Source organism: Pygocentrus nattereri, chromosome 15, assembly GCF_015220715.1.
Source record: "Pygocentrus nattereri isolate fPygNat1 chromosome 15, fPygNat1.pri, whole genome shotgun sequence".
Classification (NCBI taxonomy): domain Eukaryota; kingdom Metazoa; phylum Chordata; class Actinopteri; order Characiformes; family Serrasalmidae; genus Pygocentrus; species Pygocentrus nattereri.
In genome coordinates, this window is record NC_051225.1 from 29,928,444 (window position 1) to 29,948,129 (window position 19,686).

Here is a 19,686-nt window from a genome sequence, read left to right on the forward strand (position 1 = left end):
GCAGTTGAGATAATAAACAATGAAACTAAAGATGGAGGATAGGCTGAAGTTAGCCCCAAACCAAGTGATGTCATGCACTCTGGACAACTGACAGTGACTAAGCCAAGCTTGTCATCTTGTATCATAACACAGAAAAGAGTAAATAAAAGTAAAATGGAAACTATTTATACACTGACATGATTTTCAGTCGGGAAAAGTATAATTGGGTGTCATCTGGTCACACTTGGGACACATTTTTGTAAAGAGTAAACGGAAACTGGCCAAAGTTTATCCAGATATAATCAAGACACAAAACATGTGTTAATGCAAGGTGTAAACAAGCTCTTTATGGCATTCTGTTTTCTATAAAAATAAGCAAAAGTACAGAAACAATTCAGGATTAGCTATGTATTGCCATATACCAGTTAACACAGATATGTAATGTGCAACGTGCAAAACATTAGCCAGTGTGGCTGAATGACTGAGTCTGAGAAGCCTACAGGTTGCCCCACCTCTTGCACCACCTGCACTGACTCACTTGGTCAGCTACAACAGAATATGCCACGTCACAACAAAGCAAAGGCCAGTTGCTACTCATAATGTACGGGATGTACTTTTGAGATAAGAAACTTTGAGAAATTCAGATGTGAAACAACACTTAGCAGCATTTTTGCCAGGCCCTTAACCACATGTGTCACTGGTTAATTTACATATACAGTTCTGTTTCTGATGTTTTGCAACATAAAAATATTTCTGATTTACTTCAGTTGTTAAAAATGGTTCTTATCAAACATGTAGGGACTTCTCTGAATAATAAGCCACTGTTAACCCGAAAAAATAGGTTTACTTAAGCATCTAAAAGGGTTTTAATTTGAAAAATTACTTAAAGGTATTCAGCAATACCTAGAGACGTGTCACCTTACAATTCTGTAAATGTGAGATTCCTCTGCAGTTATGCTCTATAGGAGTGAGCTGAGTGTGCAAATCTCAGCAGTTTTCACAGACATTCCTAGCCACAATAATAACAAACACAGCCTCTTACAGAGCAAAAGCATACCGATCATACTGGATTATTACTAAATTATTGAGATCCTTAGTAGACAAGTAAAACTGGAATTACCACCTCAGTAATATTTACTAGGTTTAAATGATTCTAGAACTCATGAGCTAATCAGCAGCAAAGTAGCAAAGCAGACTAGAGATAAAATCACATGTAGAAATGAGGCCACTTCTAAGGAGCAGGTGTTTTGCTCAGTCATGTTTATCAGAAATCTTAAATGAACATTTTGGCTTTGAAAAAAAAAACAAAAAACAGTCTCAGGTGCCAGCCAGGCCTAAAATGAACCTCTCTGGGTTCCTGGGTTCCCATTATACATTAACTTAAACTTCAACTGTGACCACACTTTAATTCGAACAATTGTATTCAAAATCAAAACCAACCCCAGCGTAGCTGTTGCATAAGACTGAGATGCTGAAGAGTGCTTTGACCTACAACACACATCCCTTCTCTCTGATGGAGACCATTACAGCATCTAACTGCACGGCAAACAAAGACAAATGATAAGAGCGAACTGAGCGCGCAGCACGTAGCCCCTGATCACTGAGACCCCCGTTCAACATTATTGATCCATTTTAGAACCAAAGTAACAGGCCAAGGGAACTTAACACTGCTAATCAATGCTGCTTAACACGTTATTGAGCAACCGCGGCTTCTTTAGACGTCAAAATTCCAAACAGAATTTGCGCAGACACAATGACGGTAAGAGGACAGGATTTAATTTAGTTGACAGTGCTCCAGTGGTTCATTCAGAATGGTGTGATTGCATACAGCTTAAATGAATACATGTTTGTGCCTCTTTTATAGACAGAGCAAGAGATCACTACAGATTATAAACCCTCAGAAGCTGCAGTTTCTGACAGCAATACAAAAAATATGGTGCAATTCTATGTCAGTTATTTCTCACTTGCACTTCATTCAAGAAGCTGAGGAATTCTGTGGAAATTGTAGAAGCTAAGCTTTCAATAGAAACCACAACTGTATCTGTTAACAGAAGGATATATCGTTTTCTATGATTTGAATTGGGTGAAAATGTGTTATTTTTCATTTATATTTATGTTGTGTTGTCGTGAAACAAACAGGTCAGAAGTCAGGAGTGCAGACCTGAACCTGTCAATACAGAATGTAAACGAAATTCAGTGAGTAATAACCATGTACAGTACTGTGCAAAAGTCAGAAAACTTTCTTTTATCCATTTATTTATTTCCAGTGAAAACAGCCAGTATTCATTCAAGTTATTCATTTTTCAGAAGACTTTTCTGAGAAAATCAGATGTCAGATAATCTACCTGCATCATTGGAGAATAAAGGAAAAATGGGTGTCCAAAACTAGAATTAAAAAAACATTAAAAGGTCAATGAAAAAAATGGAATCCAAACAACTGTGCAAGACCTAGTAGACCACCAAACCTGCCACTGTCACATCCCATTAATCTTTAATATTTTAAGCTCTCATCTTTGAGGCAGAGGAGAAAATCAAGCTCTTTTCTTGCTTCAGATCTGAAAAAATCCACAGGCATTGTATTATGGGAAGAAAACTCAACACTATGAGTCTGAAAGGATGTGTAGCTGTCAAGATGCCCTTGCTGAGAAAAGGAAATAGACCAGATCAAACAAAGCATCTGATGAGTCCAGACCTAAACAGCTCTGAATGTCGTTGGGGTTACTTTCTTTTTGAGAAGCAGAAAATGGTAAACCAACTTCTAAAACTGAACTTCGGAGGTGTGGAAAGACATCTGAAAAGAATGTAAGCTGTACTAAAGGCCAAAGGTCAACACACTAAATACTACAAATGTTTATACAGTATTTAGTTGTTGGTTTCTATTAAATATACGTTGCTGGGTTTTTTTTCTGATGTTGCAAAATATGGTTGAAACTTCAGGGCCAGTTTGACTGGAAATTAAACGAATGAAAAGTGGTCTCTGACATTTACAAAGTACTGTAATTTATTATGTAATTACATGATTATATTCAATCATTGCAGCACAACAATAGTAATGACTCTCAGTTAGAGGTAAAAGCAACCAAAGTTAAAAGATAAAAGATTTGGAATAAGGTCAAGACAGTGTGTGTGTGTGTGTGTGTGTGTGTGTGTGTGTGTGTGTGTGTGTGTGTGTGTGTGTGCATGCGTGTCATGGACTTGTATTTTGGGAGGTGTGTGCATGTCGGTGGGGGTGGGGGTAACACCCTCCAAGTCCCAAAGCTCTCTTGTATTTTGCATACACGGCACAGTGTTACCATGGTGACTAGGCCCAATTCTAGGCTCTGACCCATGAGGCACATCTAGCCAGTGTGTGTATGTATGACGCATTACATTCGAGTCCACTCTTCTGAGGTGTACTGGGGGCAACACTATTTTTGAAAAGCACAGATTTCTAAATGTTAACTGCTAAGATTTAAGGTTTATTTTAGATGACCGAAAGATGCAATTCCAGCCTTTTATGTGTGATATAAAGTGCTGTTTTTGTCATTTTGCACTTAAAGAGCTGAAAAGATACATGTTTGTTTGGATATGCAGTGTGTACATAAATCTGAATTTAACCAAGAACGGAAACATTAGTGAGTGTGTCTGCGCCCGAACGTGAGCTGAGAGAGAGAGAGAGAGAAGGAGATTGAAAGTGAAAGAGAGTGTTAGAGAGAAGGGGGAGACATAGAGAGTGTGAGAGGGAGAGAGAGAGAGTGTTACAGAGAGAGATAGAGAGGGAGAGAGATATAGAGTGCGTGTGATAGGGAGAGGAAGGGAGAGAGAGAGAGCGAGAGAGAGAGAGAGAGAGAGAGAGAGAGAGAGAGAGAAGGAGCTTTCTGTTTCTCAGCTCAGCAGAATCTCATTAATTCAGAAATGGAAATCATTTTTGCAAGGAGCACGGAAGAGACGGGGTGAGGGGAGAGGGGGAGCGGGAAAAAGCAAAGACAGAGAGAAAGTCAGAAATACAGTGAAAGTCAGTATTTTTCTTTTGTTTTCTTATCAAGAGTGTCCATACTTTTCATGGTTTGTCTGAATGGTTGTAATTATTTTTGAGCTTCGAAACCACACTGTGTCTTGACAAAGGCTAGTTTTCTAATGAAAAACACAAAATTTCCCCCTTTGGATGATATAAATGTGATGCTTTTTGTGGCAGAATATGACACAGTATGGCACCACCTTGGTTATAATCATTTCACACTCATCTGGAGGTCATGACACACTTTCAGATACATCCTGACATTAAAAAACACAAAAAAAAAAAAAACATGGCACTGAAAGCTACAGGTACAATCTGGACTCACAAACAAAAATGTCCATTCTGCTGTCTCCCTGTTCTACTGCCATTATCGAAAATAATCTGATTCCATTAAACATAGGCAAAGTCAACAATTTAACAATTGATCATTTGCAAAATAAATGCCACCAGGACGCTTAGCATTTCAGGCAGAGTAACCCCAATGTTTTGACACAGAGCCTGGCGTATACAGTTTCTGAATAATCAGATTTGGCAGTCACAGGCCCAAACTAATTAGTCCAATTAAACGCTATTTGCGGCCGAGTCAAACCCTGTACTTTGGGCGGGCACCTCCTATGCACGATGCCATTTAGTCCCCAACAAACATTTACTCTGCAGCTTCCAGCACGCAACCTCTCACAATAAATTAACAAACAAATTACGGAGGGAAAATGTTTAAGAGCATGGCACAAATGGAAGGAAAATGAACTGCCGGAAGAGATCAGTTCAGTTTCCTCTGTTACCTGTGAGTCAGCACCTCCACCCAGCCCTGTATATCATGCTGAATGTGGTTAGGATAATTCAGATACTGTCACTGTTGTCCTCATATCTTTGGGAATGGAAACAGAAGAAACAATACAAGTTCTCAACTCAGAGTATGATTACATTATGCTAATTGATTTTATTCAAAGCAATTTTGGACCATTTCTATTGATTTCTATTCGTCATGAAATTTCTGCACGGTGTAAACGGCAGCTGGCGTTCTTGAATGGTGTACGAGAGAAAAACGGAAAGACTAGGCTAGACTGATTTTTGCTAGACTGCCATCGAATGCAGTCATCAAATACATATACTGTGAGTTAAGTGTTAATGACATTTCAACATCAGGGAGGCAGTCTTTCATTTATGACCCTTTAATGATAACTTACTCTTTCTTATTAGAAGCCCTCCTCTCATCTCTGCAACAGTCCGTGGTACAATGCTTGCTAGCTGACAGTAGCTAGTCTTAAATGTAGCTAGTGCACGTACAGGCACGTTTAAATAAATGGACTCAGTCAGTGATTCAGTCAGTCAGTGAAAAAGGTTCTCTAGGTCAAAAAATTAGTTTTTGTTATGAGAGAAATTATGTAAAAGTGCGAATGATGTAAATATACCCTTAAAGGTACAGCATGGCTCTTAGCCTCTTATTCGTATTCAGTACCTGCATGAAATAAATGTAAATTTTTACGTTTTTTTTTTTTTTTTTGCAAAAGCTCTTCAAATTAACAGAACACGTGATCTATGATCACAGATATTGCTATATGCTTACAATTTACTGCTAAAATCCAAAAATCTTCTTTGTATTATTTTAGAATTTTTTTTTACAGAGTTTATCACTGAAGAGACACCATCTGTTTACAGTTTATAGCCCAGATTTGCGGAAAAATGGGTCAAATTTCAGTAGACAAAAATTGTGTGAGTTCAGCTGCTTCTATTATAAGGGTTTAGAATTACATTACCTTCTATTTGACTGGAAAGCAGACAGTTACGGCCTCATACGACACCAACTTTTTGGATGTAGCTTATGAAATATGAAAATGATAAAGAATATGACGAAGTGCATTTTGGAACCACCGGTGGTCTCAAGGAGTTTAAGACGTTAAGGTCCAATAATGTACCTTTAAAAAAGTTTTACGTTTTACATTCACATTCCCAGACAAAAGAGGCATGTTTATGCCTTTTCTTAATTAATGTTTTATCTTATTTTCTCCATCTCATTAATAAACAAGGCATATAGTCAGTGTAACTATGTCATTTCAATTCAATTTGGTACAGTTAAGTTCCCTAACTAAAGGTGCTGAAGACGCACCCCACTGATGTGCTGGGTACTACCCCAGTGACAGTGTAGTAACCTTTTCTGAGAGTGCAGGACAAAACTAAAATCTCAAAGCACAGATCTCTGTCACAGGCTCTAATTCAATATGCATGTAAATAAATAAATATATGAATAAATAACTGGCAGGAGAGATGAATAAATGAAAAGTCCTCCTCCCAAGGGGTAGGCCCTAGCAGTGCCTTTTAGTGCAGCATCCACCTCTCTGATAGCATGGACTGGCCTCTAATCTGGACACCCATGCCTGGGATTACAGCCCCTCCACCCTCAGCCTGGCTGCTGCAGACCCCCAAAAACAGGTCAGCAGCTCCTCCCTCGCTTCAGATTTCTGTTATGACAGCAGATCAGTGAGCAGCGTTTACATGTGGTTCAGCTCGAAAACATGACAATACAGGGGCTACAATGTCCATATAATAAAAACTTCATACTCATATGACATACAGATAGATAGATAGATAGATAGATAGATAGATAGATAGATAGATAGACAGATAGAAATATAAAAATATTGTATGGCTATAAGGTTTACTAAGCACTAACTTACTACTAATAGATAAACCCATGTATTATGTAAAAACAGGTATTTTGTTGATTTTCCATATATTGTATATATCATGTAAGCATTTGCAGAGGTTTTGGCACATTTTATTGGTTTTTTAGTTTTTTCCATGTATTAAACATATAAATAGAAATTACGCACTACAATTTGTAGAACAATGTCATATTTATGTGTTCACAGTAGAGGATGTGTTAACTTATTTTGATTATCAAAATCAACAGTACATGTCATTTGACTGAAAGTGCTCAGAGACAGGCGTAAAATACACATCACTGTAGACAGACAGGTCATGAATGGACCAGCAGAAACCAGTTTAAATTTACTTGGAATAAAATCTGGCTCCTTCTCCAACCAAATGACCATTTCTGAGATGTGAGATTTTGTTATGACAGTCCCAATTAAAACCGATATGTCCATACATATTTGTGTATTCGTAGCTCATTCACTGACCTATATTTATAACTGTTCATAATAACAGAACGCAGAGAGCAGTCTAGTTCCCGAAAGCTCACTACAGAGCCAAAAAACGCAGGGTCAAGAGTACAGGATTTTCAGCAGCCCAGGAAATTGGACAGGTTATTCAGAAAGAGATTTAGCCTAGTTCTGGACTAAATTACACAGCCAGAGGAGCTTAACCTATGTCCAGGAAAGTGGCCCACAGAGATGTGTATGTGTGTCACTGTGTTTGAGATTGAACACTGAACTGTCCTCAAAGAAAACGCTTGCAGTAACACTCCCCAGATGTCAGAAGAGACGCACGTGTGCACACGGACAGACGAGATGCAGGGGATTCAGAGATTTCAGAACAGAGAGGGAGGAGGGTAATGATTAAAATGATACATGAGAGCCACAAAGCTACTGCAACGCAGTGCTTTCTCTCAGAAGGCCAAGAGTTAATGAGACACGAGTGACACTAAGACCAACGGCTCAAATCAGTCCTACTGTTTCATAGATACATTGCTCTGTTGTTCCACAGATATTGATTATCTGCTGATATAATTTAATATGGTCACGAATTAAAGGTTCCAATAGGTTTAGTTAAAGAACGCTTCACTCACTGACATGATTGGCACATTCATGATTGAACTGCCACATTTCCTAAAAAGCTAATTTCCTAGAACGTCTTGGGGCAGGGGGCGGAGCTACACAGGAATCTAAGCCGTTTTTTTGGATTCTGTTGATTAACCATGGTGGTATTTAGTGCTCAAACTGACCAGTTCAGCTTGTACTGCTGAAGGCTGAAGGGCTGTCAGCCACTAATCCTTGCTTTATCAGTGGGGCTTTCACTAATATCAACTGAAAAATACCTCCAAACTTTCAGTGGAAATCTTACAATAATGTCAGACTCAAACACTAAAAGGGCAAAATTAAAGAAATCGTGGCAATTTTTATTAATATTTTACAGTTTACCGTGACCCGAACAAGGTATTGTTTTTTCAAAATATACTAAAACTGCAGCAGCAAAATAGGGATTATTTATTCAAAAATAGTTCTAAAAAAACTAAATTGTTTTAAGTATTTTTAACTGCCTATTTGCTTGAACTAGACACCAGGCATCATTTCTTTTAATGTAACCGCTGACCCATAGATTTTTGTTGGGGGAAGGGGGTCAGAACACATACTATGTTGCAGTGCCTTCTGGGGACTGTAGTGCATCTCAGTGTGAAACGGGCCAATAAGAATAGAAAACTGAAAAAACTTCGACACATGGGCTCCATCTTCCCATCAAAGAAGTTTCAATGTTGTTGTGCGCTCTAAGTGTGCTGGCCCGCTGCTGTTCATGCAGCAGTAAGGGTATAGAAACCTTAAATGGAGCATAACCAGCAATTAAAATAAAAACCTTACTGAAAAATAAAGGGGAATTCCACCAATTTTTTAAACTGTTGAGATGTAAATAAAATGTTAACTTTTTTTTTTTGCATGAAGTGTGCTTGGTAAACATTTACCACTGTTGTACTTAACAACATGGCCACCCTGTCGTCTTTACATAGCTTTTTTTACCTGCTATTCAGCTGAAATGTGCAGTATTTCACTGAGATTTTTCTCAGTGGTAGGGCATCTACAGCGGACAACTGCATTATGTGAATCATTATTCTAAAATGAGGGATTTACAGTACTGTAGACAAACAATACTGCAAAACAGAACAGCTAACGTCTGTAAATAAACAGTATTAACTTATTTGCATCACATCTCTAAGCACTATACTGATAAAACTGCTACCAGGTATTTAATGTCATTTTACAGGTACAGTGCACCAATACTGATGAATTTCAAAGTTGCTTGATACTAATCATTATCCAACAATGCGTTAAAGAAAAAAAGAAAACACAAAAGAAGGAGGAAAAAAACCCCAAACAATAAGAGGAAGAGTAGTGCGCGAAAAAAAAAACGAGAGAAAGTAAACCTAGACAGCAATGTGTGCTCGTGTGTGGACATTTAAACGTGGAGGACATCCGGAGCCCCTTGTAATGAGCTAAGCACAGGCATTGGTTGACACAGTGAACAGCGATGCCAAGGTAAGAGGGAGCCAGGTGCACATACTGCCTCAGAGGCAATCAGCAGATCTGTGGGGAGCTGTTTTGCCTTCCAGTGAAAGCCTCTGGAAGCACATGGTATAAAAATAATAATTACTCGGCATTAAATTCACTGTCTGTAAATATACCCTGGGTAGCCATAAAGCAGTGAGGAGGGGGATGGGATGTGTTGAAGAGGGAAAACATGTAAAATGAAAGAAACATGCACAAAATACTACAGAGCTTAGCCACGATAAAGAAAGTAGACTTTTCAAAAGCAAATGAATATCACGTTTGAATAAATCAATGAATATAGTTTGCAAATGCCAACTTGTGACGTCACAGTTGTTGATGATGGAGTAATGATGGAGTAACTGGATACTAAAATGCCAAATCCTACACACAATCATACTTTATTTTTGTCCATGACGTCCACTTATGATGTGTGTGTTCACCAAACATGGTCATAATTCATTTTAACATGATCCTCTTTTTTATCTTTTAGAATTAAAGAGGCTGCTTTTATTACTGTGCCTTTAAGACTGGTATATATGTAAAGGAGCTCTGTTCTGACCAGCTGCCCTTTATGCGTCTTATTCAAAAAGAAACTCCAGCAGAAACACTGTTTATAACGTCTGTGTGAGTGGGCGGAGCTAAACTGCTGCTGGCTGATTGGGCAGATATAAGCAATTGTGATGGTTTTCGTGACATCAAAAAAACAATACATTTAAAACGGGCTGCTATTGCAGCTTAGTTTCCATATATGTACTACATGGACTAGAGCAGGTGTTGGCAACACAGCTCCAGAGCTGCATGCCTCTCTTTCACTGCCCTGTTGCGGCTCCACAGCAGAATTCGATTTTTAGGTAAAAGTAAAATATTCCTCCTTTGCTGTAAAATAAAGCTCAAACACAGTTTTACGACTAAATGGTCTTAAATGCTGGAGTTAATGTAGAACTGCTAATACACCCTTTAACCCTAAAATGCAGAAAACAATCTCGCCTGGCTAGTAGAGTCGCCCAGCCATGTAAAAAAATCGAATGTTGAGATTTTACAAGAAACTATTCTACTTTTGTTTCCTGCTGGAGATGCGAAAAGAGCAGCTATAGCTGTGCTAAACCTAAAGGCAGAGCAAAGTCAGTCTGTGTTTTCATTAATATTGTATTTTTTTAGCCTGTGCTAGTACATTAGCAAATACTGAGACATATTTGCAACCAAGATGTTTCTCACCCAAAGCTCATTATAAAAAGAACAGAAATTCTGTCAAAAATGTAAACCCTAAACGTTCAATCTGTGCCACGTTTGTGTTTGCGAGTAGAAGAGAAGATATTCTATTATTCTATAGAAAGAAAAAACATCCACTACATTTGATCATTTTCTTTCCATCAGAACATTCATAAAAAAGTCAAACTCAAAGCTGACAGAATGTAAATCAGCATACGTGTACACCTTAATGAAACTATACAATTAATCACAGAATTATGTGCTTACGTTAGAATAGTACAGCTAAATAACAGTACTAACTCTCAACTTTCAAAGGCTAAAACCTGATAAAAGGTGTCTTACAACTGTAAAGACAACTCAGTTGAGGACGTTTTCAGACTCTCATTGAAAGGATGGGCGTTCCTGTTGACACTTGATCCCAATGAGAGTTTTAAAGAGCACCCACACTAACAGCCGATATTGAAAGTGGCAGGTTTATTTTCATTGCCCAGCTGGTTCTTGAGAGCACTGCAGTGCAGCCTAGCACACTCCTCTCTGGCAGAGCAGAAGCAAATGGCCTAGCAGCGGCAGACGTACCGAGTGCCAGCCATACAGCCTGCCAGCGTAACACTGCCAACACACCACAGCTGCCCACACTAGAGAAAGAGAGCGAGAGAAAGAGCGAGAGAGACTAGGAAAGTTCACATTTTGGTTTAGGGTCAGATAAAACCATACAGCAGTCTTCATAGTCTTATTATTCACAGGAACCAATAAGGAACCTAAAGAACAAACAAAAGGTACATTGTTTGATCCCTCTGGAATTCCCTCATAATTCGGGACAAGAGTCGTTCTTGTCTTCACGACTAACAATCATGTTCTTCTTCTCCCAGTGTACTATACCTCTGTTCTTCAACCTGCCAGTAGGCAGACAGGTGGGAGACGTCTGGGGTCTTACCCCACATCAGGGTGAGCTGAATACTTCAAAATCACAAGCCACATCCACTACGCTCTCCACAGTCAAAAGTGTGCAGTAATTGTGCCACAAAAAGTCATGCCTGGAATATAACCTGCGGAAAGTGGCCTGAAAAGCAAGAGCAGCAGCACTATTTGTGTAATGGCAGTAATTTATGCCAATTTCTGGAGGCAGCAGGATTTTTCACAATGATTTCTGTTTGTGGCAGGACTAGGGAGGCCCAGCCAACTTCAAAGCAGCAGGGGAGTTCAGATCAAACAGCATCAGTGAAAGGAGCTTGTAATTGTGTGAATTCTAACAGGATAGCAAGGCCATGGTTACACCTCAACCAGAGCTGATGACCCCACTACCTGACACCACTCTGCCATGCAATCTCCCTCACTCGGGGCACCAGTTTTTCGTTTAGTCACTTTGGCTGGGTGTACGAGAGTAGAAACACTACTTAAGGAATTTCACTTTAATATGGTATGTCATATTAGCAAAATGTTCACGGCTTCTAGTTCACAGTCAACCAATATGTTCACGTCTGGCTTTGCAATTTGTTACTTAGCCATGATGGATGTGTAGACAGCATGCTGAGGAAAGCTACATTGTTTGTATTACAGCCAAGAGGCTATTAAAATGGCATTGAATAGAGCAACAAAGCTGGGAACGAAAGCACGAACCTATATGACTCAAAGCCTGTGACTGGAAGGTCGCCGGTTTGATCCCCAGAGCCGACAATACGTGACTGAAGTGCCCTTGAGCAAGGCATCTAACCCCCAGCTGCTCCCTGGGCACCTTGGATAGGGCTATATGTATCAACAAAAAACGTTTAAACAAATACTTTTTACATAAAAACTACTAGTGCAAGTGGCACAAGCTGCGCTCATAAGCTGACCCTGTACATAAATAACAGAGGAAACACAGAGCAAGAGATTTGCAAACTGCTGCCCTGAAATTGCCAACTATAAAAATACTGATCTGTTTTGGTTTTAATCAAATTTGATCAAACTTTGACAAGCCAATGTTCCATATGCGCATCTTCTGTAGAGTAGTTAGTTTATAATCTCATGGTGCCAAAACACATAGAAGGTGGTGAAGTTATCTGCTTAGCTAAGTGCTGCTGCGCAACCACCAGTTAGCAACTTCACTGATACAACTAAGTGCTGTGCTGCCATTCACCCACCGCCCACTCTCTATTTTCACCTAAATATCTTGATATTGCACAGATAAAGCATGAAGCGGGAGATGCTAAAGTGAACCCAAATAAAGCTCTTTATCTGGAAAAATAAAAAGCACACAAGCTGTACTCAACGTAAATTCAAAAAACCCAACAACTGAACTGAGAGCTGCAGTATCCCAACTAAACAGCGTCTGCTTTCCACAGGCAGAGCAGCAGGCAACACTGCCATCCCATTAACGTGGGAGATTGGAAAGGTTTAATGAATCATTTTATGAAATATAATCATCAAAAAATTTGACATTTTTTTCACAACAACCAAATTGTGACATACAAAATTACCTGATATTTATCTTTGATTGCTTTATATTTCCTCACAAAACTTGAATCACTGTATCGAATCGTCAAATCAAATCGCTGTTTGGTGTATCAAAATAAACCCCAAAACTGCCTGACTTTTTTCTTTGATTGCATTATAATATTGCTTTACGAATCTTGAATCACTGAATCAAATCACCAAATCAAATCCCTGTTTAGTGGATCAAACTGAATCAAATCAGTCTCAATTTACAAACATCACTCTGAATCCAATCAAAACCAATGACTAATAAAACCAATCGATTCACTGTCAGCTTAAAGATTTACACCGCTGACGTCAAACCCACCTACCACACCTGCCGTAAGGAGAGCACACAGAAATCTTGTATTTGTAGGGTATGCAAGTCACAACAATACAATGTTTTCTCCATATAAATCACATGTGGTACTGGCACTGCCGAACCTTGGCATTACTATACACACAATTAAACAGTCAGCTTCAAGCAAATTACATGTTTTATTTAGCATACCCACAAAGGGGCGCTACTCTAGCATTGCAATCACGTCTCACATCAACGCAAACACAGATAAACAAACAAAACATATTTTACCACCAAACACAGCAGAATGCATGAAGCACCCATAGGACTAAACGGGTAAGGGAGGGAGAGCGTATATATATATATATATATGACAGGAAGAAAAAATGAATGTACAGAAGAAAAGCACATATTTGAGACTGAGGGCGGTTATAGCGCAATAGAGGGAAAGAGGAGTGGGAGAAGATGTCAAACACCACGAAGCAGAAAAACGGGCAGGTGAAACAGAAAAAAGCAGAGGATGGGAAAGAAAGAATACAGCTGTGTATTGGAGCGTGTGTGTGTTCCAAAAGTGCTCAAAGCCACTTTTGAAACTGAGACCACCTGGAACGACTAAAAACAAAACCATTGAATCACTATGGGTGAACCTCATTCACTTTTCACTCTGAAACGCTCTAGTCGTTCAACCACCTGTTCTTCCGTTGACCAAACTCCCGCCTTCCCCAGCGCGCAGCCCGCAAACCAAGCCACTAAATACACAATCATCTGTCGCACTCCCATCCACTTCAGGTTTACTGCCTCATAAGCTTGTCATCAAGGAACACCTGTGTCCTCTGTATAGTCAATAGCACTGAGGCAACAAGGAACGTACACGCCAGCTTTAATGGATATTACTTACGTGCCCATTTAGACCCCAACTGAAGTGCTATAAGGAGAAGCAGAGTTCTAGTGAGGTTCGCTATTTTGTACCAAGAGAACCTTCAGGAAATATGTTTGAAGAAAGTCAGCAATGAATATGACTAGTAGGCTCTGTATGGCAAATTTATGCTTCTTCCAGACTGGTGGAAGTCTTGCAGGGCCAGATCTGATATCATAACGAGAACATCTGGGGACAACCTTGAGAAATTTTGGGCTAAATGTAGGTGGGACCGTAGACTCATTAGGGTGGGAACAAACTGAGTGAAAAATCAAATGCCACATGAAGGCAGAGCTCAAAGTAGAGCGCGATGGTTCACTCATCAACACTGTCCGATGAACAACGAGCCTGCTGTTAGCCCATGGATGTAATGTACGTTTATCATTGCTGGAAAGTCCCCCAAAAAACCCCAGCTGAATACGTAGATGTGTGTCGCACGTGCGGAAAACACATTACATGCAGTAAAAATGAACATTACCTCTCGTGAGAGAAGCTAGCCTGCTTGTTTAGCTTGCGTTATGATTGTATTCTGGACGTCAAATGAGTTTGGCCTAAAGGAATTTGGGGCTGAGCTAAAAGGGGCAGTAGATTTTCCCACAATCCAGCACTACAAGTTTAACAGGTTGTCCTAAGATGTGCATTCTCATTACGAGACTAGACTCACCAATGCCATATTTTCATGTTACTGAAAATAAACCGTACACAAGTAGCAATACACAAAACTCACATAAGAGTATTAGCACCTGATAGTATGGTCAGGTTCTTGCGACATATACAACTGTGAAAAAGTGCAAAAGTCAGAGACCATCCACATATATTTTATATATATATATATATATATATATATATATATATACATACATACACACAGAGAGAGATAGATAGATAGATAGATAGATAGATAGATAGATAGATGTGTTATTTTTTTTAACAATAAAATTACCCTGAAGCTTCAACAACTAAATAAACAACCATTTTTTCAGCATTTAGCATGTCCCTCTTCAACCTTTATTACAGCTTCCATTCTTTTCAGGAGACTTTCTTTCAGTTTTTCAAGGAAATCTGCAGGTATAAATTTCCAACTCCAGAGTTCAGTCTTAGAAGATGGGTTGTATTTTCTGCCTCTTATGGTCCAAGCAATCAAAAACACATTTAATGTGGGTGGACATCACATTGTTCTGAGAACATCAGCTGCGACTTTGTTTAATAAGTGCGTCTCAGCAGTGTGCTTGCAGTTGTTATCTTGCTGTAAAATGAATTTGTTTCTAAACAAACACGTTCAGTGAGTTGCATGATGTATTAGAATTTGTATTGCATTCATGATGCCTTTGAACAAAATCCAACTTGAAAGTAAATAAACAAAAAGATGGTTCTGACTGCACAATACTGTACAGAGCTGTAGAAACGATACAACATACAACTATTTGTATGAGTCTTTGTAGGTTATTTGCAACAGTTTTCCCTTTTTCTACTGCTAAGGTGTTTTTGGAAATGCAGCGAACTGCTTCTCATCACCATGTTGCATCATTTTCAAGGATTCCCGAGACAACAAGTAGGGAAACAAATTTAATAATTTATAACACGCAAACTTGTTCATGAATTTAGGAAGGTTTCGCGGACGATGCCCAGTGTGTATACTTTGGCTTGTTGAAATGGGTTGGCAGTACACTGAAGCAAGGAGAGCTTGTGTGTCCCAGTGTCTGCACTGAGCAGCGGGTACAGATGTCATATTAACATAAACTCCAGATGCTCACATCGAGACCCCTGGATGCTGTTCAGAACAAAGAGAGCATCGCTTCACTAGTCAAACTCCTTTACTCTCTTGCTAAGCCTTCAGTGAACGCTCTTCATGTTGGACCTCGAGCTGCTCGCCAAGATGCGATGCCCAGATGTGCTTTAAGATGTAATAAAAATGTCAGCAAACTTTTTGTTAGCTATGCTAGGTAATTCTACTTGACATTCTTACATTAAACCAATGGCTGAGGGTGTTTTGCCAGGGTTGCCAGACCCTCGGGTTCTGGGAACCCGCCAGAGCCCCAATCCCACAAAAATCCTCAGATTAGCTATGAACCATTCCCCAGATTTGAGGATTAGCGCATTATATCCCATTATCTTTCCCAAACTGGAGGACCTGCGGAGCCTATTGCACAAACCAAAGAGAGGAAAGGGGTGAATGAAAGGAAGAACATGCATCCATGAAAAACTTAGATTATTTCCAAACTGTATCAAGACCACCAGCACATCAACAGAGCACAAGGTTCCAGAGAAAAAAAGCCTACAGTTAAAAGAATTATACACACGCAGCACACTCACATTTAATCCACAAAAAAAAACCCAAACAGTGTGGAAGCTCTGAATGAAGAGAAGAAGGCGGCAATACTGCTGGAGTGAGAAGGTTTTGACTCATGGGATTCTGCTTGTTTTTCTGCCCCTGATCCACTGACACACTAGGGAATGGGCCCTGTTATCAGCCTAGCCTGAGATAGCAGGCTTGATGGGGCGGCCGGTCCGCAGGGAATCCGGGGCTGAAGTTAATCAGACAGAGAGAGGTCTGGAGCATCCTGGGGGACTCCAGCCTTCTCCTCTTCCTTCACCGCCCCCCTCCACCTCTACCCCAAACCACAGCTCATCACAACCTCCACGATAACACTCTTCACACAACATTAGCCCAGAGTCCACAAGAAACTCAAAATAGACAGAGACTGTCCTCAGATTGTCTTAGAAGCAGCCTGGCACAGAGGGGTAGACTGGAAATAAATTCAATTAGGGACATATATAGGTACTGAATACTTCAATACAGATACAACTACGTTTCATACATTCAGCAAAGCTGTAATTTCAGGTATTAACAGGACTGCAAAATGGGGAGTTTGTTCATGTTTGTGAGTAAACATATTACATGGCACGCTTTATTTACCCTTTACTACTCCATACCTCTCCAAATGTACTCTACAAAAGCCAGTGCACTACTACAATCGACAAAGTTCGCTGGTTTGTGTGTCAGTTCAGCGACTGTTCGCTCGGGAAATATTCATATTTTCACGTTTTTTATGACTTTGTAATTCAGAACATCGAGTGACATTCCGTGCTAAAATGTACAAAACACACATCATATCGGGTTTGGAATCATTTTGATTAGCACTGGATGTGACAGCAGCGATTTTAAAAAATCTGATTCAGTTTTACCGTAGAGAAATCCAGGTTAGACAGGAATGTCTTATATGGGCATGACTTCAGTGGCCTGCTACCCAATACTGGTATTCAAACATCAAAATTCGTTGGAATGCACATCCCTCAGCTGAATCAGTCTGAAACAGTCAGTATAGAGAAAACTTGTGGTGTGTCCATACAAACAACTTGCTATATGCTAATAATCAAAAAGGTGCAGGAACACATTTGACAATAAACGACATGGCAAAGCGAACGCTTCACAAAATGCATTTCACGCAGAATACCAGCGACTCAGCTCAACCTGCCACAAGCGGATACACCCTGACCTTCTGAACCCCGCGGAGGTCAAAGGTCAAGGGAAACTGGTCATTAATCCTGTGACTAGAACTCAGGGGCAGGACATTTGAGCCTTTCAGTCTTGACCCAAGTCCCTGAGGTCTGGTAGCATGGAGGGGAGACAGAGCCTGCTTAGAAGACCCCCCACCACCCCCCTCCCCAAACATTTCAAACAAGCAATCCCAGCTAACAACAAAAATCACATCAAGCGTGAATATGGGTGGTCAACTTCCCACAGGAGGGGTCCTCAAATCTGACCATTCACAAGAATCCCAGGTGTCCACTGGGATGGGAGTTAAAAATGATTAGGCATATAGATTAATTGAACACACGTCTGGTTTAATTAAGCATGGCGTTTAATTAAGCATGTAATTAATCTTATAGTGGCAATACACACACAGGCGCTCGCACACACAAAGTCAAATCTGTTGAAACTTTGGCAGTTAGCTGACATGGAGTTCTAACTGTGTCTCACCGGCAAAGCCCGGCAAATTAAATGTCTGAGGCAAGAATAGAATCATAATCCATTTCAAGTCTCAAGACAGTGTGGCCCAGGTGAGGCTCTGGAGTTAGCAGTTAGCACTAAATCTTAGCCACTTTATTATTCTGTGTGACACATAATCCACCTCCAGAGTGTATTCACGAGGTTTTAACGTCGTTAATGTGGTGGGTGAAAAGATATTTGCACAATTTATATGCAACGCTAAACTTCTGCCAAAGGAAACAGGGCAGGAAGAAGGAGAATCCCCAAGTGCTCAATGAACGGCAGGTAGCAGAGCGCTAACTCTCAGACCGCTAAGGGCTGAGTGGTAAGGTTGAGGAGGGGTCACTGTTTGTGGCAGCATTAACATGGTCATTCGCACCCAGAAAGCTGCATCAACAAAGACAGTCCTTTTGTGGGGACGGGGCTTTCGGGATGTCTGCACATGTGCCTCCAGCTGGACGTGGCCACCCTCTGCAGATGAAGGGGTCACAAAGGTCAGAATGCTAACCTCTATGTGAGACAGACTGGGGAGCAACATCGTGCAACCTAATTCAAACAGCAACCACATGCAGTTCCTTCATCTAGACAGAGCTTTGCACGTTTCCTTCTCAACACGAGACAAAGGATAATCCAAACCACCACCGCTAATCTGCATTTTCAACTGTAATTAACCCTTAGAAGTCTAGTGTTATTCATGCCATTTTGCTATGCAATTTAAATGGAATCACACTATTTCACATGATTAAAAACACAGTTGCATCACATGAATTACACAGATTTATATTCTGTTTTGGTTTGAGTTTCTCATTGTGTTATACTTGTTTCAAGGTCAAATAATAATAAAAACAAAAACATAAAAGGAGGTGCGCTGACTGCAAAACAAGACTGTCCACAAAACAATCATTTTCATTAAATTTAAAGAGTACCAAAAATTTTTACCTGCTTACAAACAGGCCTGTCAGATTTATTACATTATCGCCTAACTGCAATTGTTTGAGCTGATCGCAACTAATTCATTACTTGCAATTCTTTTACACAGTTGTTAGATTTCACAGTCAGATTTGTGTCGCAACAGAATATGAATTTGGTGTGTTTTCACCAGTTGGTTTGAAGAAAATGAATGCAAATAAAAGATCACAGGAAAAAAATGTATAAAACAACAAAAGTTCTGACTGGATTTGTAACACGCTTAGAAGAGCATGAAGAGCGATGTTTGTTTATTTGGGCTCCAGTTCTTTCTATTACTAAGTATGGACAGCTGGGATGCTAAACAGCCAATCAGCCAATTTACCCACTTTAGGTTTGTGCTTTCATGATTACATGCAATGAGCAAAATAGACAATTACATACACTATAAATCACATACACTTGTAATATACACTTCTGAAAGAACGATCTGTTTGTGTCAATGAGCTAAGCACAAGGAGTAAGTCAATATCACATTACACCATGTACTTTGTCATCACCGACAATAACAAAAACTGTGACTTCTAAGGGTTAATAAAAGTGTCAGTCACTGAATATCATGCAACTGGCCAAAATGAAAAATACTCCACGCTGTGCAGGGCATCATTAACTGCCATTCACTGGATGAACTATAAACTCACACAGACCATCAGCAGA

At 39.8% G+C, this 19,686-nt stretch overlaps 1 protein-coding gene across 1 annotated transcript in view; it reads right to left on the reverse strand.

Annotated features, from left to right (window-relative positions):
- Positions 1 to 19,686, reverse strand: part of ssbp4 (single stranded DNA binding protein 4) — a 96,793-nt gene that overhangs the window by 48,723 nt on the left and 28,384 nt on the right. The window lies entirely within an intron of this gene.